Source organism: Lonchura striata, chromosome 6 (assembly GCF_050655825.1).
Source record: "Lonchura striata isolate lonStrDom1 chromosome 6, ASM5065582v1, whole genome shotgun sequence".
Taxonomy (NCBI): domain Eukaryota; kingdom Metazoa; phylum Chordata; class Aves; order Passeriformes; family Estrildidae; genus Lonchura; species Lonchura striata.
Genome location: NC_140708.1, coordinates 16754193 through 16771924, shown reverse-complemented (window position 1 = coordinate 16771924; position 17732 = coordinate 16754193). Strand labels below are relative to the sequence as shown.

The 17732-nt window shown below is 36.4% G+C and overlaps 1 protein-coding gene and 1 long non-coding RNA gene across 3 annotated transcripts in view; both read left to right on the top strand.

Moving 5' to 3' along the window:
* Positions 1 to 13779, top strand: part of LOC146767039 (uncharacterized) — a 160645-nt gene extending 146866 nt beyond the window's left edge. For both annotated transcript variants that reach the window (XR_014956282.1, XR_014956281.1), the window contains exons 4-5: positions 8336 to 13432; positions 13561 to 13779. This is a non-coding gene — a long non-coding RNA (uncharacterized LOC146767039). The remainder of the gene's footprint in view (positions 1 to 8335; positions 13433 to 13560) is intronic.
* A 1047-nt stretch (positions 13780 to 14826) lies between these two features.
* RET (ret proto-oncogene) overlaps positions 14827 to 17732 on the top strand; it is a 93036-nt gene continuing 90130 nt past the window's right edge. Inside the window, exon 1 of the mRNA XM_085583313.1 lies at positions 14827 to 15017. The gene's annotated coding sequence lies outside the window, so the exon portion shown is untranslated. The remainder of the gene's footprint in view (positions 15018 to 17732) is intronic.

Sequence of the window (17732 nt, the reverse complement as noted above, 5' to 3'; positions counted from 1 at the left end):
GACTCGCTTAGACTTTTTGGAAGTTTATTAATCAAAAAGTGGAAATGAGAGGCAGAAAACAGCACATCGTGTTCAGTAGTACAGAATCATAAGCTACAAATAAATTACACAGATCTATTTTTGTAATAATACCCCTTTCTAATTATTTTTTACCTTGTGTCTACAGCTATAAGTGGGTGTTTGTGTCACAATCAAATCAGATTTGCTTTCTCTGTGAATATAGTTTATCTGAGTTAATAAAATCCTTTTTCCCTCACCAAGAGTTTGTGTAATTCTCATGTTGCAACAGACCCACTGGTTCTTTGTCATTACTGCACAGATTAACTGCTGTCCTTATTGAGCAATTCACCTTTTGGTTCTCCAGTCAATACAAACGGCTTGGCATGGATGCTGCTGCCTGTCTCCATTGCACTCTTTATTTTCTGTGAATTCTACAGTAGATATTGCTTGTCATGGACCCATGTCTTGGCTCCTCTCACTGAGGGGATTATTTAGGCTGCCCTAGCTGAGTACATGTAAAATGAAGGATTTCTCCTTGTAAAAGTAATCTCTGCTAAGTGCTTTCAAATCTAAAGCAACATCATGAGAATTAGTAGTTATGGGGAAATATAGTAGAAGATACTATGTATAGCCAGAAATTTTATCTATTATTTTTGAATGAGGTGTTGATTCTTATGAACATATCATGTTTGGCAGATTCCTTCAGGGCTGTGTTTAAATTTTTTGTCAGTTTTCCCTTTTCTTCTTCCTGTTAATGTTCAGCTTGAAAACTATCACCACTCACACCACTTCCAGACTGAGCTGTGGTTTGTCTAGGAAGTGAAAATGAAGTGCTTCTTAACCAGAAGTCTGATCTCCATATGGTTTCTCTCAACATTAATAAGAAGCTAACAAAAAAAAAAAATCATTCCCTTTTGTCAAATGCAGAATGTTTGACTTTCATATCCACTTTTTAATTAGAGAAACATGTCTGAGCCTGGGAGATCAAGCAGTTCACAGACAACAAGTTAATCCATCACAAGTCTAACAAATCAGCATTTAAAAATAGTCTCAATGCTATCCCTTGCTCAGTAAAAAGCATTATATTGTTATTACTTTATTATTAATGCTCTCTTCCCAGTAGTAGTGATCTGAGGTATCTTCATCAAACTGGACATGATCTGGTTAATGAAGCAGTGGTGGGAAATATAATATTGGCTCTAGCCAGCAGAAGAGAGAAGTAGCAAAGAAAAGTTTTATTTATCTTTACTTACATGAGACAAAATAATGTTGAGACATTTTGCGAACAAATCAAAATGTTCTCTGTTAGACATATTTACAAATTCAATTTGTTAACTAAACCAGTGGAGAAGCTTATAGATAAAAAAACTTATTAAAATATTTCTTTATTGTGTTCATTACTTGCTGTTTGATTGGAAAGAAATAATAAATTGCTCCCATTTCAAAAAATTAGATTAGTCTGCTGGGATAGTCTTCTGCTATCCCAGCAGAAGACTAGATGATAGTTAAGAAAAAGTTCTAGAATCACTGCAGTGAATATTAGTGAGAAAAACAATTAGTGAGAAGCAGAAAATATTTGAAATAATTGCTCATCCATGAGGGTTAGCATCTCATTAGGTAGCAGATTAAGACCTTGGTCACAGTAATACCTTCCAAGATGAAGTAAATGACACAAGGTGTGCAGACTCCTGTGAAGAGAAGCGAAAATCACTATTTGAGCTCTCTACTATGCCTTTTCTAGCAGCACTTATCTCTTTACAGACACCATTTTTGAGTGTCCTCACCACCCAGGTAGACTCCTTTTTCCACTTCTAGAATTTTCCTGATTCTCATATTCTTTATAGCTGTCTTATGACTCCTCTGCATTTTATGCCCTATATCCTTTCTCTTCAGTGTTTGCCATTGCACTGATCACATTTTCTTTCTGCCTTCAAAAATCTCATCTCCTGTGTCAGACTTTTTAATTCCCTAGCTGGTTATATATCAGTGGTGAAGAGGCCATCATTTTTCCTGAGAAAAGTACACCTTTAATGGTCTGTACCCGTGTGAAATAGTAAAATCCTTCCATGTGCTTGTCTAGGCTGTAAGCATGCAGCACTTAGGCAAAAGGCATCACATCAATAACAAGAAGAATGCAGTGAGTATTTTGGTTATTTGAAGCAGATGAACAGATTATGAGCAAAAAAAAAACCCCTTTAACCAAAGTCAAGAGTAAATGCTGTGAAAATTGTGAACTACAGAATGTTGGCAACTCTTGAATATTGCAGTTCTGTGAATCTTTCTACTTGTTTGTCAAAATCACCACCACTCTGTCTCCAGAGATTTGTGTGATCTTTTCTCTTTTACTGGCTTTTCTTTGACTTTCATATTTGAACCTTTGGAAGAATACATAATAAAAGTCGTCCAAAATTGCTAAGATTTGCTTGGTTTCACATTAAATGATACAAAACCTCTGTGTTCAGCATAATTTCAACCTGAAATCATAAATCTGCTCACAGTCACTCAGTTTAGGATCATGGAGAAAATTTTAAAGGGCCCAAATGGAGGTTTCATAATTAAGCTGTCAGGAGGTTTGGATTTCATTAAAATTTCCTTTTACAAAAGCATGCATGAGCAACTGGCCAAAAGACCAATCACAACTGAGTCATGCTGTCACCAGAAGGAGGATATGGTAATGGAACAAAATGCTAGTAATATTCAATACTGGTCTTCTTTTTTGGACAAAACAAGTAATTTAGTGGTGCTCAATATTAGGATTTTGGCAGCTAGACTAAAAACATTCAGAAAGTTAACCAAACACAGCACAGATCTTATACTGTAAAAAAGTCCATGAGAAGGTAATAAATGCACCATAAGCTATCAAACCAGGAGCAGCTCTCTGTGAACCTAAAGAAGACAGCAGGTTAATCTCATGTGTTGGAGAACTGCTTCCTATAGAATTGGCAGAAGCCATAAAGGCTGGAGCTCTTCTGTCCAAACGTTCATGGCTTTTTGATCGGTATTGAGAGGAGCATTAAAGAAAGAATAATTCTAAAGACTTCTCTCTGTTAAGAGCTATGCTGCCATTTTTAAAAATTAACTTTTTAAGAAAATGACAGGACTCCAAAGGCCAAAATAGCTGATATCATTTAAAAATGGGGAAATTAATAAACCCATGAATAGAATTTGAGAAATTGTCATGAAACTGCAGCATTCTTGCAGACATATTGTCCATGCTTAAGATATATGACAGGTCTCTGGGCACCTATGTGTAATATATCTTAAATTATTTCCTAGAAAGGTCTTGCTAAAAATACTGCTGTCTGTCTTCATAATTGAATGGCTCTAATATGTGCCTTTTAAAATGCTTATGCCCAGAAATTGTACTAAGGGCTACTATAGTTCTAGGAGTTTCTTACACGTGAAAAAAACCCCAACTATTTTAATGTGATATTGATTATACCATGATATATTAATTCACATTGTCCTTCTGAATTTTTATTTCTTTAATGAATAAAGAGAATTTAATTTAAGATATTTAATTTATTTTATACTTTTCCTGAAACACAAGGAAATGTATTTCTCTTCATTGAGAATTAACTATTCTTTAGACTTTATGAGTTTCTTTGAAATATCCATGTACTATTTTCCAGTCCTTCACACTGGGTATTTAAGTAAAATATTGGAAAAAGGCATGATGGTTTTAAAGGAGAAGGAAAAATCAATAGGCAGCTACTTAGAGTATTGCAGTATGCAGATAAGCAGCTTTGCTAAGTCTGAACTTTGCACAGCAACATCAATACAACTTGTAGAACAATGAACTTCAATACAAATGCTGTGGAGGGAGAGTGGGGAAATGCCTCTTATAAACAGAGCTGTAAATGGTGTTAATGCATGTTGACAAGAGCCTGCTTGAGTAATTTACTGTGTTCAAATACTTTGCAAACCAATTCTTAGCAATAACTGCTTCAGAAAAAAGGCATGGAACTGATGTGGCCTATTTGTGTGAAATGCAGCCTTCCACTACTACAAAACTAACATGTTTAGAAAGACTTCATTTCCACAAGGTGTATTCAGACAATAGGGTTGGGTATTTTTTTTAATTGTGTAGAAATGAAAATGTCTGTACACAAAAAAGTATTTCACATGTTGTAAATATTTCAGTATGAAAGATTAGAAGTATTTTGTGAATCATAGCTTCTTAAGTGTATGCTACAAGGATTATATTGGCACGTGTCCTGGATAACTGCATTACACTTATGAGTGGTGAAGGCATGACTAAGTTATTGGTTACACTAAAGAAAGGATGTGGTGAGTCTAAGAGTTTTAAGTACCTACTCCTTATGCCTCAAAAAATAATTCATTGCATACCTGGCTATTCATTCAGCTTTATAAAATGCAGTAGTGACAATGATACAGCCTTCAGACTTTCCAAACACTGAGTGGGGCTGAAATAGTAATTCCAGATGTAAAAGACAAATACTTCTGTCAGATTTCTTGGTTTGCTGGGAACGCTGGCTTCTAGGAAGGTTCTTGGGCAACCCTTTGGAGAACTTCAACTTTGTCCTCATACCTTTGTCTGGAAGGTATAACTAATGCTCTGCCAAACTCCTGTTTTTTTTATTTCTGGGGAGCCTCTCACAGTTTTTCTCACTGAGTTTTTCCTTTTAGTATGTATACAGAGGATTAATACAATGCTGGAGACTGGCTGGTTTGGGTCAGTCAAACAAATTGCTAAAATAATCACTGGTCCCTGAACTAGTAGCTAGAAACTGGCTTCAAAAAGCTCTCAGAGTCCTCATAGCTGCTGCCCCCTTCTCTGTAACTTGGAGTGCATGTATGTAGTGTATGTTGTTGGGTGGCAATTGGGTGGACAATTGTATTTGCTGCCCTTGCTTTCTTACTCCTCAAGTCCACTGGCAAAATCAGATCGGAAATCAACCTCTGGTTATAATACCAAGAATTAATTTTTATTGAAGGAAATCCTGGATGTTCTGGTAATGTCAACATTTAAATTTAAAATGCATAGCTAGAAAAATCTAAGGCAAAATATGACAATTATGTTAAAACCCAAACAGTATATGTATGGGAAGCAGTGATCTCAGGAGTATGCATCTTGTTTTGATTCCTAGACAAGTACATCCCAGCAGAACCTTCTGACTGTCAACTAGATGAATTATGAGTGAAAAAAGTAAATATGTTCACATTTATGAAAATGTAACTGCTAAATATTTTTGCTGTTTACCTATTTCTACATTTTATAACTATGAATATCACAGTAGTGGGAAAAGTGGAACTGAATGTCATTTTAATTAAAAACATAATGAAAATTGACACTTCATTGCAACATAAGCGATTTCAGCTATTCTCATTTAAATGCCCAGAACAATTTTAATATCTCATTTTTAGATAACTGTAACTTTCTATAGATTGCATGATGTCATACATTGATCTTGACCAAGAAAGAAAAAAACTTAGCAAGCAGCCTTCAGTATCCAAAGGGGAAAAAAAAGGCTATGGTGTTATAAGATGCCTGAGATCAGATCCAGGAACACACCTTGGTATCTTTTTCAATCCTTGCAGGTCAATTATTGCACCATGACTTCTGGTGAGTTTTTCTGGCCTGATGTCTCCCAAATGTCACTCAAAAGTTGTTCTGTGTCCAGAGCACTTTTATTATGCAAGCCCCAATACAAAATGCTGGTTGTTTTTGGTTAGTTTTGTTTATTTCTTGAAGTGGTTTGTTGTTTCTGTTTGGTTTTATTTTTTTTTTAATTTATTGTTTAGAGCAATTTATCATAAGACCTTTAAACTAAGATGGTGGTATTACAAAATGGCCAGCTACAATTTCAGCTCTGTCTTTCCAATACTTTGATACCTCTGAGTCAAACACATTAATCCTACATGACAGCTAGGAAGAATCAAACTGTTCTTGTTGCCCTTCTGTTTTTGCTGGATACTTAAAAGCCTATCCAAACTTTAATGCACTGAAATTTTTACTGTTATATTTGTTTTATTGTGGTTTTAAAATCATGGACTTACCAAGAGCTGAAAGAGCTGGTATGGTTGAAATACACACTAAAACAGGCAAGAAGCTTTTTGCAACATGTTTGGTACCCTTTAGATCACTTTCTTTTGGGGATCTGAATTACATAATTTAAGAGAATTTAAAAATATTTTAGTATTTCTGCTTCTAGTAAAGTTGCATGAGTATTTTTGCTCATGCTGTCCCTGTTAGTATGGAAAATGTCTATCTTCTCTTGCCTCAGAATAATTTTCTCAGCTAGCTGCCTGAATTTTGGTAGTCATATTTGCCTCACTGGTCTTTGTTAAAGGCACAGGTTAAAACTGACTGTATACTTTTTCCCTATAGGTGAAGCATTCAGCTCCAAGGAAAATTTCTTACCAGTGGGAAAACCACATAGCTCTATTTGCCCAACTGCAGCAATGCTGTGCTGCTCAAAAATCCACTTCCGTGCATTTTGCAGGTCTTTTCAATGACAATAAACCAAGATATTGCTACTGTGCACGTTGATTGTTTCCTGCACTTTTCTCTCCTGTAGTGGGAGGTGTAAATCTAAATGTGACTTTCAACATTCTCTACTCTGTCTGATGGGGATTTTTTATTTGTCACATCTCTGCCCTCTGTGACTACAGTGATTTGTTTCTTTTCTGTCCTTCTGAGAGTAATGTTATGTGATGTTGATTTGAAGAACTGGCAGAGAGGCCAGTCGTCCATTTATCTCAGGGAGGACATTGGAACTAAATCATTAGTCAGTGCTGAAGTAAAGGAATTGTGCAGGAGCTGCTCAGCAGTGAGGACTGTAAGCTTGTTCCCAAAACAGTCTGTCTTACTGAAAAGTAACTGCTGTGTGAATGAGGCCCCGTTCATCATCCAAATAAGTGAAAAGACGTTCTCTGATGCATCTTAAGTGCTTACTAACATGAACCACTCAGAAAATAGGGTGTATATTTCCAAGGGAAATCAGGGATCATTTCTGATCATCATTTTTGTTTACTTCAAAATCTCTGGACACATTTGGCAAAGCTCTGTTTCATGGATATCAGTCTGCAGTTTATGAAGCTGTGATGCCAAATATACTGTTTTGCAGTAGGTCATAATTCAATGTTCTGAGTACACAGCAGCGTGCTGTTGATGCTCAGCCCCAAGAGAGGGGGTGAGCAAAATAAGTGAATTTTACTTCAGCAAAGGAAAATGTAAATAAACTGTGAGCTTTTATACCTTTCACAACAAGGACTGCTTCCCTCTTTATTCCTCTTTTCCTATATGGGAAATAGGGCTTTTTCTGCATATTGCTGCATGCCATCCTTTCATGTTTCCACTTCTAAAGATTTTTTCTTCCAGATTTTTCATCTATTAGGTTTGCATATGCAGTATTATTTAATCCCAAGAAAGAGAAAAGTGCTTGATTTTCATAGTTTTAAGTTATGAACGTTGTCATTTTGGGGCAGCTACTTCCCTTTTGACTAGGAAATGAAATTTCCAAAGTTTACATGTTCAGTTCCTCTTTCCAAACCTACTGGGTACATCTATCTCAGATGCAGTTATATTTTGAAGAACTACTTCTTCATATAGAGGAGAATAAACAGCAAATAGCCAATGTTTTATTTTGCCTCTTGAGCTTCAGTGTTTGAAGATATTTGTTGTCTGGGAACAATGACTCAGGGAATGTAACTGGAATTATTAATTAATTATGAATGATGTTACACTCTTTTTATTCTGTAATAATAAGAAATAAAATGACCAATGAGACCCTTAACAAATGTATAAGCGTAAGTTTAGTTCCCTGAACTTCATGAGGAGCAGTCATCCACAATTAACATATGACAAAAACATTGAAATTGAGGATTCCAATGTCAGAAGATTAAAAATAATGCTTCTGATAACACAATATCTCCTCAGCAGTTTGGAAAATGGACATGCAAATATGTTAAACATATTTAAAAGATGTGATGCCAAAGTGTTATGATGAAATGCAAAGCTAATGCACAGGCTTCGTTCACCAGCATTGGCTTTTGTATTTATCAGCAAGCTGAGTCACGTTTTGGAGACATTTAACTTTATGCTTATTCTCTTGATATTTTGAGGGTTGGTTTTGGGAAAGGAGTAAAAATATTCTTTTTAAATGTGATCTGAGTACTTAAATTTTGTAGGACATAGGGCAAGTAATTTTAATTTTATCATCCACATTGTTCTCAGTCGCATTTTCCATACTGCATTTGCTAAGCAAAAAATGTGATAAATGTAAGCAGTGAGGGATGGAAAAATATTCATAATTTGAAACTTGTTCTGCACTGATTTCCCACCTAATCAATTTTTTTTTTTTTTTCCCAGAACTGTCTCTGGAATGGAACTCCCTATACAGGCAGTTGTTTGTATGCATTACTACCTCATGTTACGCGACTTTTGTGATGTTTCCCAACATAAGAAATTGGGACAGGAACATTGTTGCTTAAATTTTATTCAAACTAATCAATCAGAACAGAAAATGAAGACATTATTAACATTCAAACTGCATTTTCACATCCCACAGACATGTTTTTTATTATTATGACTAACTGTGTCAGCAGTCAGACTAGACATAGACTCATTGCCAATTAATATAAAAATTCCTTTCTTTGATTTACTAGGAGAGACTGAAGGGACAGAATTGTTTTATTTTAGTTCATGCATTTCCTTTCCCCAGGCTCCACCTGATTGAGGTATTTGCTCTCTGTGGGTCAGTGTATTTTAAAGTTATTAATTACTTCACTCCAATCTATGATACTTAATTAAAGCTTTAAACAAAAATAAATTGGTTATGTTTGGTGAAAACGTTGTCAGTCAGATGGGATTTTAGCAACATAATAGAGCCAATACATTTGTTTTGTTTATAGCGATACTGAATGACCTTGAAGTGTTCGTCTGGCCAATGTGGACTCTTTAAGATAAGAACCCAATTTCTTTTCTTCTCTTTACCTGGGTTAGGATTAACAGTCTGCATTATCAAAAGGATATTAGTACATGACAAGCCTACAGATATTTCTTCCTTTACTTTGCTTGCTGTCACTTAGAGCCAGCATGAAGGCACTGTCAGCAGAACTCATATATTTGACTGCAGCTCTGGCTGAACAGAGAAGATAGTAGCTTTAATATTCACCCTCCAAGATCTGTTATTGTGTTTCCTAAAGTTGCATTGTGTGACTGACCAAACAATGCTGTTGTTTTGCTGCTCTGAGAGGCAAAATTCTGAAATGAAAACGTTATTAGATTGAAACAGACATTTCCCTGCATCCTTAGAACAGAGAGCAACCAGATTAAGAGTTAGGTATTAAGCTCTTCCAACCCTCTCTCCTTTGCTGGAATGATTAAAGTCCAGAGGACTTTGTAGCTGGTATCATTTAAAACCAGCTGGGCAAGTAAAGCATTTTCAACATGCCACAAAATATTCTGCCCTTTTCTAGACATCAGTGATAGCTGCTCTGCTATTTCTATACCTTTCAGTTGCCAGCCAGGACTAGGAACACATGTTCTTTCTGTAATAAAAATAGAAACATTTCAGTAAATAACTCTATTATAAACTACATTTTTATCCCAAATTCCATATTTAGGCAACATACCATGATGCCCTAGTTTTTATCCAGCTGTTTCTCTAAGGTTAATTCTCTGTGAACAGAACTTGCTTTTGATATCCTAGAGAGACTTTCATACATTTTGAATAACATAGATGCTCTGTTTTCTTTGGAATAACTACTATGGCCTTGTGAGGTTTCTTCCTCCCATCTTCCTCCCTTTTGTAGTACAAATGCACTCCTTTAAAGGCAGCATCTGGGCCAAAGTTTTCTCCTCCTTATATAAAATCAAATGTTAAAAATGAATTTTAAAAAGGTCATTGTTTGGGCTATGAGTGCCAATCTGATATAGATGTTACTCAAAACTGAACACAAGCAAATGCCTTTTTGGCTAAGATCAAATTTAGCTCTGGTTTAATATCTGATTTATTTTACATGTAGCATTTTCTAGGTTAAAGCTTTAAAAAAATTGGTATGTAATTTTCAGTAACTTTTTTTGTGCTGTGTACTCTTGAAGAGCTGGGCACCAGCTTTTGAAATGTAGTTAGGTCTATGTATTCACTGGAAGTTGAAAACTCTTACAACACCAAACAACCCCAACATTCACTAGCCTGTAAATAATTGCAGGATATCACAGCTTGCTATTCTGCTGTTCCTGAAAGACAAACCTTCTCCTTATACCCTGATATTTTCTATGTGTATGAGCTTCACACTCAGAACACTCTGGAGGTTCAGACTGTCAATATGTACCTTGCTGGTTGGAAAATGCTGTCTCCAGGCTCCCGGGACCGCTAATGCTCAGGAAGCAAGCTGAGCTGAAGCACTCACAGACACAGAGGAAATACAAGGCAAGGAGATGAAAGAGGAAATGGAGAGACAGAAAATGCATGAAAATATTACCCTCCAAGTCATATATTTGTGTCACGTGGAGCCTTTTCTGCACAGATTTGGCAGGCTCTTTAGTGGAACCTATAGCTCTCTGGCAAGAAGAGAGGCATAATGTCAATTTGTCTGAGTCAAAGAGCCAGTTTAGTGGAGCATGAATTTGCAGTGTACCTGAAAGGGTATACAAGGATATACAAGGATATACAAGCAGCATTTATTTTTTATATTCCCATTGCGTTAGAGAGATTTTCATAGAAATTTTATTGCATTCAGCAGAGATTCCTAACACAGGAGTCTTGCACTAGGTATGCAAGTCCATGGCTTCATTGTATACCTGGCTGAGTTACTGAATATTAAATCTTGTGTGTACATGTAAGCACCGAGAAAAGATGCAGAGACACATAAACCTAGGTATCTATCTTTTGCATCTGCAATTTTTATTTTGGTGTTGAGATTGTAGTCTGCTTTATTTTTTCAGAACATACAGGAAGTTGGAAAATAATATAAGCACCATAAACTAAGGAAAAGCAGACAGCATGCAACCAGTCCAGAAAAATGATACTCCAAATTGTGAAAACTTTTAAAATTGTGAGATATTTGTAGTGGTTCAGCCTGTGCAAAACAGATCAATAAATTGAAAAGCTGTTGTACAGCAAAGCTTGATCTGTTCAGATTTGCAATTATCTTTGACTCAGTAATTACATAACTCTGGATCCTTTCTACTGGTCACATCCTCTGACAATTACTTTATATCCCTTAGTGTCACAACGTCATATCTTAAATTAGTGGATAATGACTTTGCTAGGGTCATATCTTGCATTTTATAACCTTTTTCCTACTTTGCATCTCTAGTGTGGACTGCATGATACTGTGTAATGTTAATAAATTCCCTTCAAATTTAGAATCTCCACCTGTTTGATACATAAAAGTGGAATTTCTGATCTTTTGGTTGTTTATGAAGGTCAGAACCCAAGTAACACGTAACAGGAAAACATACTGAGGCCATAAAGAATTTGGTTCCATTAAATATCTTAGATATCACTGGGATTTTTTTATTATTTGATGCAAGACCTTCAGATGGCCTAATTTAAACTGCACGTAGGTAAATTTTCTTAGTCATATTCATTTTCCCCATGTCCATGCAGTCAGCGCTTTACCTTTCTTCTTAAACAAGGGAAGGAATGATCTTGTGGAGAATAATATCCCCAGTATATCTGAGGGAATCATATGCAGAGGGCCTCAGTTATTTTAAGCCCATACTTTTGTCTAGAAATAGTCAACCTACTGTGAGGAAGTTGATGATTATGGGAAGTAGATGCCAGTGGACAGCAAGGTGGATAAAGGTGTTAGCAGAGCAGCATGGCCAGGTATTTTCTCCATTCCTGGGGCAGGGGCAGCACTGCTGGTGGCCCGGGGCTCAGGTGAGCACTCAGGTGTTAGCCACATTCTGGTTGCTAGCTTTATAAATCCCATTGTGCTGACAGAGGGGTCAGTGCTCTGAAGGTGCTGTCACACGATAGGGGATGCTGACATTACCAGTGCTCCCCTAACAGAAGGCAATATGTGGGTGTGAAGTGGGCTTAGAGAACATAAGCTCTGTACAAACACCGTGCTCTTTCTGCAGGTTAATCAGGTCTTTAATAAAAGACCATGAAAATGTCAGCAGTCTGAACAAATAAACCGGAATTGTAACTGAGTGTTCATTCAAACAAAGAAATAGAAACCCTTTTTTTATTAATGTTCTTTGCACGGAGAGAAAATGGATTAGAACTCTACTTAGAAAATGTTTATTTTAGAAATATTATCTATAAATTTCATAACACAACTGAATATACATTACACATTAATCTTAAAGAGATGAACATGCTTTAGGCCTGAAGTACTAATTTTTTAATGAAAATTTTTTCTTGGCAAACAGGTTAAATAAATAGAAGAATTAACTAATTAAGCAATGCTTAGTATAGGATTAATTGAGAGATGGTAATGATAGGAGAGAGAAGATTATAATTTTTTTGTATAAAACAAAAAGCCAATCATTTATACTTTTGGTCCTAAATATAAAATACTTTTTAGCCAATCTTTTCTTGCAGGTAGTGCTAAAATACTGTTATCCATGGAAATATATTTTTCTGAGTACTGGATGATGAGACTGAATGGTGACTGGTCTTAAAAGATCCCACTATTGTATCTCGATTCTATATTAGATATAACTAATTATCTTTCCAGTTAGTATAATTCCCATATACTGTTCTAGAAGGGGCTGGGGGAGGTTTAGGTGTGTTGTTTTTCTGTGATTTTTTAAAATCATATGAAAACCAAGCTGACAAGCCAGTTTGATTGCTTTCTCTTCTTATAACACTTAACTCCCTATTTTAAAAACACTAGTAAATATTCTTTGGGCTTGCTTACCTGTAAAATAAGGTTAATCTCCTAATCACTGGAAAGTAGATTGAAAGACAGGAAAGCTATACACTTTGTACACTGGAGATAGGTGGAAATACAGCTAGTAAAACAAGATGGATTAAATTGCAGCGAGGAAAATTTATATAAGGATAAATATCCTTCTTTAATATGGAGGAGAGGAAGCATTGGAACAGAAAGCCTAGCCAGACCTTGTAATTTTTTTCTTTTTTTTAAGAACTGGTAAGACAAATATTAGAAATTACAGTCATGTCTGATCTTTCTCTGGAACTGGGGATCGACTGTGTAACCTTTGTAGAAGAATGTGTGGAAGGAATCATGTATCACCTATCTAAAAAGACTGATGAGAAAGTCAGTATGCACTTCATCATTTTTTCACTCTATGAAATGGTTTCTGCCATTTTTTTATTTCTTTCTTTTCATTGTTTCCAGATGAAATGGAACAGGGTTTCCTAGATTCCATCATTCTATGCATGTTGTCAAAGTTGATCATACCTGTAGAACCATGACATCTTCTGGATCCTCCCTGTGCTCTCAGATTTGCCTCTATTTGCATTGTTCAGCTGGAGATAAGGTAAAAAAAGAAGACTTATACTTAGTAATGCAAGGTTAAGTCTAACTGACATCTTGTTTTGGCAAAGCTTCTCCTCTTTTACATGCACAGCTCTAAGCTCTGGGTTTTTTTGGTGTTTTTTGACACAGGTGTGGTGTAGTGCCATCGTGTGGATTCAGGATGGGTGGAGGCAGAAAACTGGCTTGAAAGACAAAAGCAGGTGTGGGGTGAGTGTGCAGGTAGTTTGAATCACTACAGCCAAAGAAATTATGGTGTTATTCTAGATTATCAGGTTCTGAATAGCTAGTCATCCAATATTTCTTGAATAGTGAGCATCATTCAATCTAGTAAACTGTAGAAGTAATAAAAATACAATTACAATTGTAATCAAATACAATTACAATTGTAATCCAGAATTTGTCACAAGCAAAACTAAGATTAAGAATTCTTTCTAAGTGCTCTTCTCCTTTCCTAAATGCCTTTTTTGGTTGCATATCTATCATGCTTATTGCATGATCAGTGTAGGTTGGTATACTTGGAAAAAAGTTTTGTTCTTTGCATGACAGTCTTCGAAGCTCAGCAACATAAATAGTGTTGATTATGCCAGGACATTGTCTTTTTTCTGTCCAGAATGGGACAGAAAAAAGAGATACACAGAACAGTCATAATGGAGACTATCAACTACTCTTTACATGGAAGCAACTAAGTCTACAATGGGGCTTTGCAAATAGTCCCCTAAACTGGAGCATATTTTGCAGAATCTATTAAAGAAAAAGACATAGAAGAGTGGGATGTGAATTTACATATAATGTGATACATTGTGTTGTAATTTTCCATGGAAGACAAATGCTTTATTTTTTGCCATGTAGAAAATAGCAGTGCATATTTTGAAACTTTATAATTAGTTAAAGTAACAGTCTGGAATTCATGCAACAACAGTTTATAACCCTCTAATACCTCCATGGTTAGATGGGTAAACTGCCGTTGGGTAGCTGATTCAGCTTGCTGATTTTGGACCAAAGCATAAGAAAGTTTTCATCATCATTAGTCTTTGCAGAAAGGTGTTAGAGTGTCTAACAGAGTTCCTGTTGGGTACTGTCTCTGTCATTGAACATGTTATCCAGACATGAATGTTGATAGCTTTGCCAGTGTGTTTATGAGAAAGGCCAAAATCTGAAGAGGCACAGACTAAACTAAATCCTTCCTTCCTTCCTTGTTATGGCCTTGATACTGTATGTGAATAGGAAACCTATTATTACCTCTGCAGTGCCTGTCTTATGGATTAATAGCAGAATTTAATCTCCCTGCATGTTAACATGCACTACTCTCTCAGCAGCAATAAATTCACACAAAGGTACCAGCAGTTCACCAAAAACATTGAGTCCTGTGCTCTTTTGTTTCACCTCAGGTGCACTATGCCTGAGCTTTCATATGAGTGAGTCTGCTTGATGACTAGTACATAAGAGAAGCCACATTACTGCTTTAATTACTTATAATGAAGGATCACGGGATGGTGATGTCATCATTTTAAGTCTGGCTATGTCTAAGTGCACTGCCAGGAAGAGGAAAGTTGAATGATGATTTATGTACCTTGGACAAAATTCAGGTAAAAAACCACTTCAAAAATGTTAATTATTTGAGGTCATTTTCTATTATATAGGATCTGTTCTTTAGAATTTCTTCCAGGTTAATAGTGTTCTGCCTGGGCTGGTTTCACAAGAAAAAGCATCAACTGTGTGGGGGGAGGGAAAAGAAAGAGACAAAGGGTGTGATTTATCGATGTGCACTTTGCTATTTGTCACTAACAAAGAGATGGTTCATGAATGTCTCAGACTCAAAGCTGTGATCTGTCAGAACTGCTGAGCTGGGGAAATACTACCACTAAGCAAAAATAGATTGGTCAGCAGTTGCAGACTTATCTCTAAGCAGGTCATCCCATACTATCTGCATGTGCAGCAGGCAGACCAATTTGCTGGGTTAGGAGTAAGGTAACTTTGTTGCTGTGCTATGTTTATCAATTAATGGTTTTAATTAGTTACATCATTGACTAGTAACACCCCTCCTTGATTAATTGATCTGCCTTACACTTGCTTTATTATGAGGTGATTTTTCATTTGAAATAAATAGTTTATTATCAAAGTGCAGAAGGTTTTTATCACTTCTGAGGGAGTGGAGGAGTAAAAGTGTGCAGAGGCAAAGGAATACTGACATCTGTCTGGAAAAAAGATATTAAAGGTACTACTGATCAGTGTTAGTCTGATAAAAAAATATTTGAAGGTTCTGTGAAATAGTTGTGAGGGTTCCCACATTTTTTTGAAGTCTACTGCCACTTGCAGAAAATCAACCTTTTTCAATTATGAAAAGGATTTGGTTTAATATTATAAATATTTTAACACTTCTCCTATGCTTTGTGATAATGTTGATTGCATAATTTGTAAATACTCTTATATTTACTAAACAATAAATCTAATGCTTATTTAATTTTCTTAACACCTCAACTCCAATACAGTTATATAGATGTGTGTGTGTGTGTGTGTGTATATACACACACATCATAGAATCAGAGACTATTCTTAATTGGAAGGAACCCACTCTTAGCCCTACACAGGACCATCCCTAAGAGTCACACCATGTGCCTGAGAGCATCAACCAAATGCTACTTGAACTCTTGAAAAAGCAAACTGTTATCATGGGTGGTTATGTGCATATGAATTTGCTCATCGTGAGCCTGAGGCAAGCTTTGCTGTGGTTACCAGATCCCATCACAGTAAACAAGTGGTGGCATTGACTTGGCTCATGAGATCCTAACCCACACATGTATGTCATTATAGCTGTGGTAGTATCTCTGGAGTGATAAATACACTGTATGTGTCACAGGAATGACTTTTTAGAGTGTCTGGAAATACTGAAAGAGCATCTTGAGTAAGTTGACCAAGACTTCCAGGGAAAATGGACTGAGTTGTATAGTACATGTTGGGTTGTAGGACTTTGGAATGCTAGGCCGGAAAGTGTGAGCCTTGAATAAGAGTCTAAGCAAAGCAATTTCTCCTGGCATATGGACCAGGATTTAGTTTTATTTTTCTTCATCTCAGTGGCTTTATACTGTTCTAGCACTGAATAACTTTATGTTCCAGTGTCTGTCACAGACCATGTTGGCTGTTTCCCTTGATTGAGGAAATGTTCCTGCTTGCTTGTTTTTGTCATGAGAAAAAAAAAAATATTAGACTTGTGACCCACAGCGCCAAGATAGTAATGTGACTGAAGTTCTCCAGTGACTAGTGTGGGTACACCTGCAGGCCTAGAAGTCTGACTAACACCTGCAGGATCAGAGTGAATTACACATTTATGATTTTCAGAGAATGGAGATTTAATAAGGAAACATCAAACTGACTTAAGATGTAGCAGCCTGGTAATTGATTTTCAACCAGGTCATGCAGTGGGTGTTTAGTGATGACTGTTCATTGCAGGGAATGAGGGATGTACACAGCTAAACTTACCTGGGCTCCCTGCCAACTTCCAGCAGACAGGTAAAACTTTACTTCCTCCTGCCTGCCAAATACTGTGGTCCTGGTCTGTATGTACTGACTCTGAACTCTGTTCTCAGCTGGTGACTCTGAACAACTCACTTTGTATCACAGACCACCTTTGGGGTCTCTAATTGCAAATGTGTTTTTCAGTGACTCCCTTTTGAGATGAATAATAATAGTAATAATGGAGAGCATGTAGTTAATGTTCATGCAACACTAAGTGAAGCAGACATGAGTTATTTCCATGAACAACTCTGTATTTCTGTTACAGAAAGATAAATCACAAGCTTATTTTGCACTGGAGCAACAAAAGCAAACTATGTTCTTCTAATACTTACAGTGAACTTTTTTCCTGGCATCTAGATAGAAAGAAGTTGAAGTACTTTTGCTGCAGCAACTATGCAAATAAGAAATACTCCATGCCTGCTAAGATATCATAGCTCTGCTTTTTGGTACATAATGGTTTAAATGCCTATTGTTAACCAAAGGTTTTTGAGCCAGTAGCTAATGAATTCCTTTCTGCAAAGGGAGAGCATTACCGTAATTCTAATACCCATGCAATATTTCCAGCTACGAGTCTTTGCTAAGCTTTAGATCACCCTTATGCAAAAGCAGTGAAGCAGGTGATGTGCAAAAGGGAAAACTGTCACTGCCAGATCCTGTGTTTCAGAGCATGTCCACACACACTGGAGACACTGAGCAGCTGCCTCAGCCAGCCTCTGAGCTAAACTGGCCGGTGACAAAATCACTGGGTTTATTCACTGGAGCCCATTGCAGCTGATGAAACCCCCTAC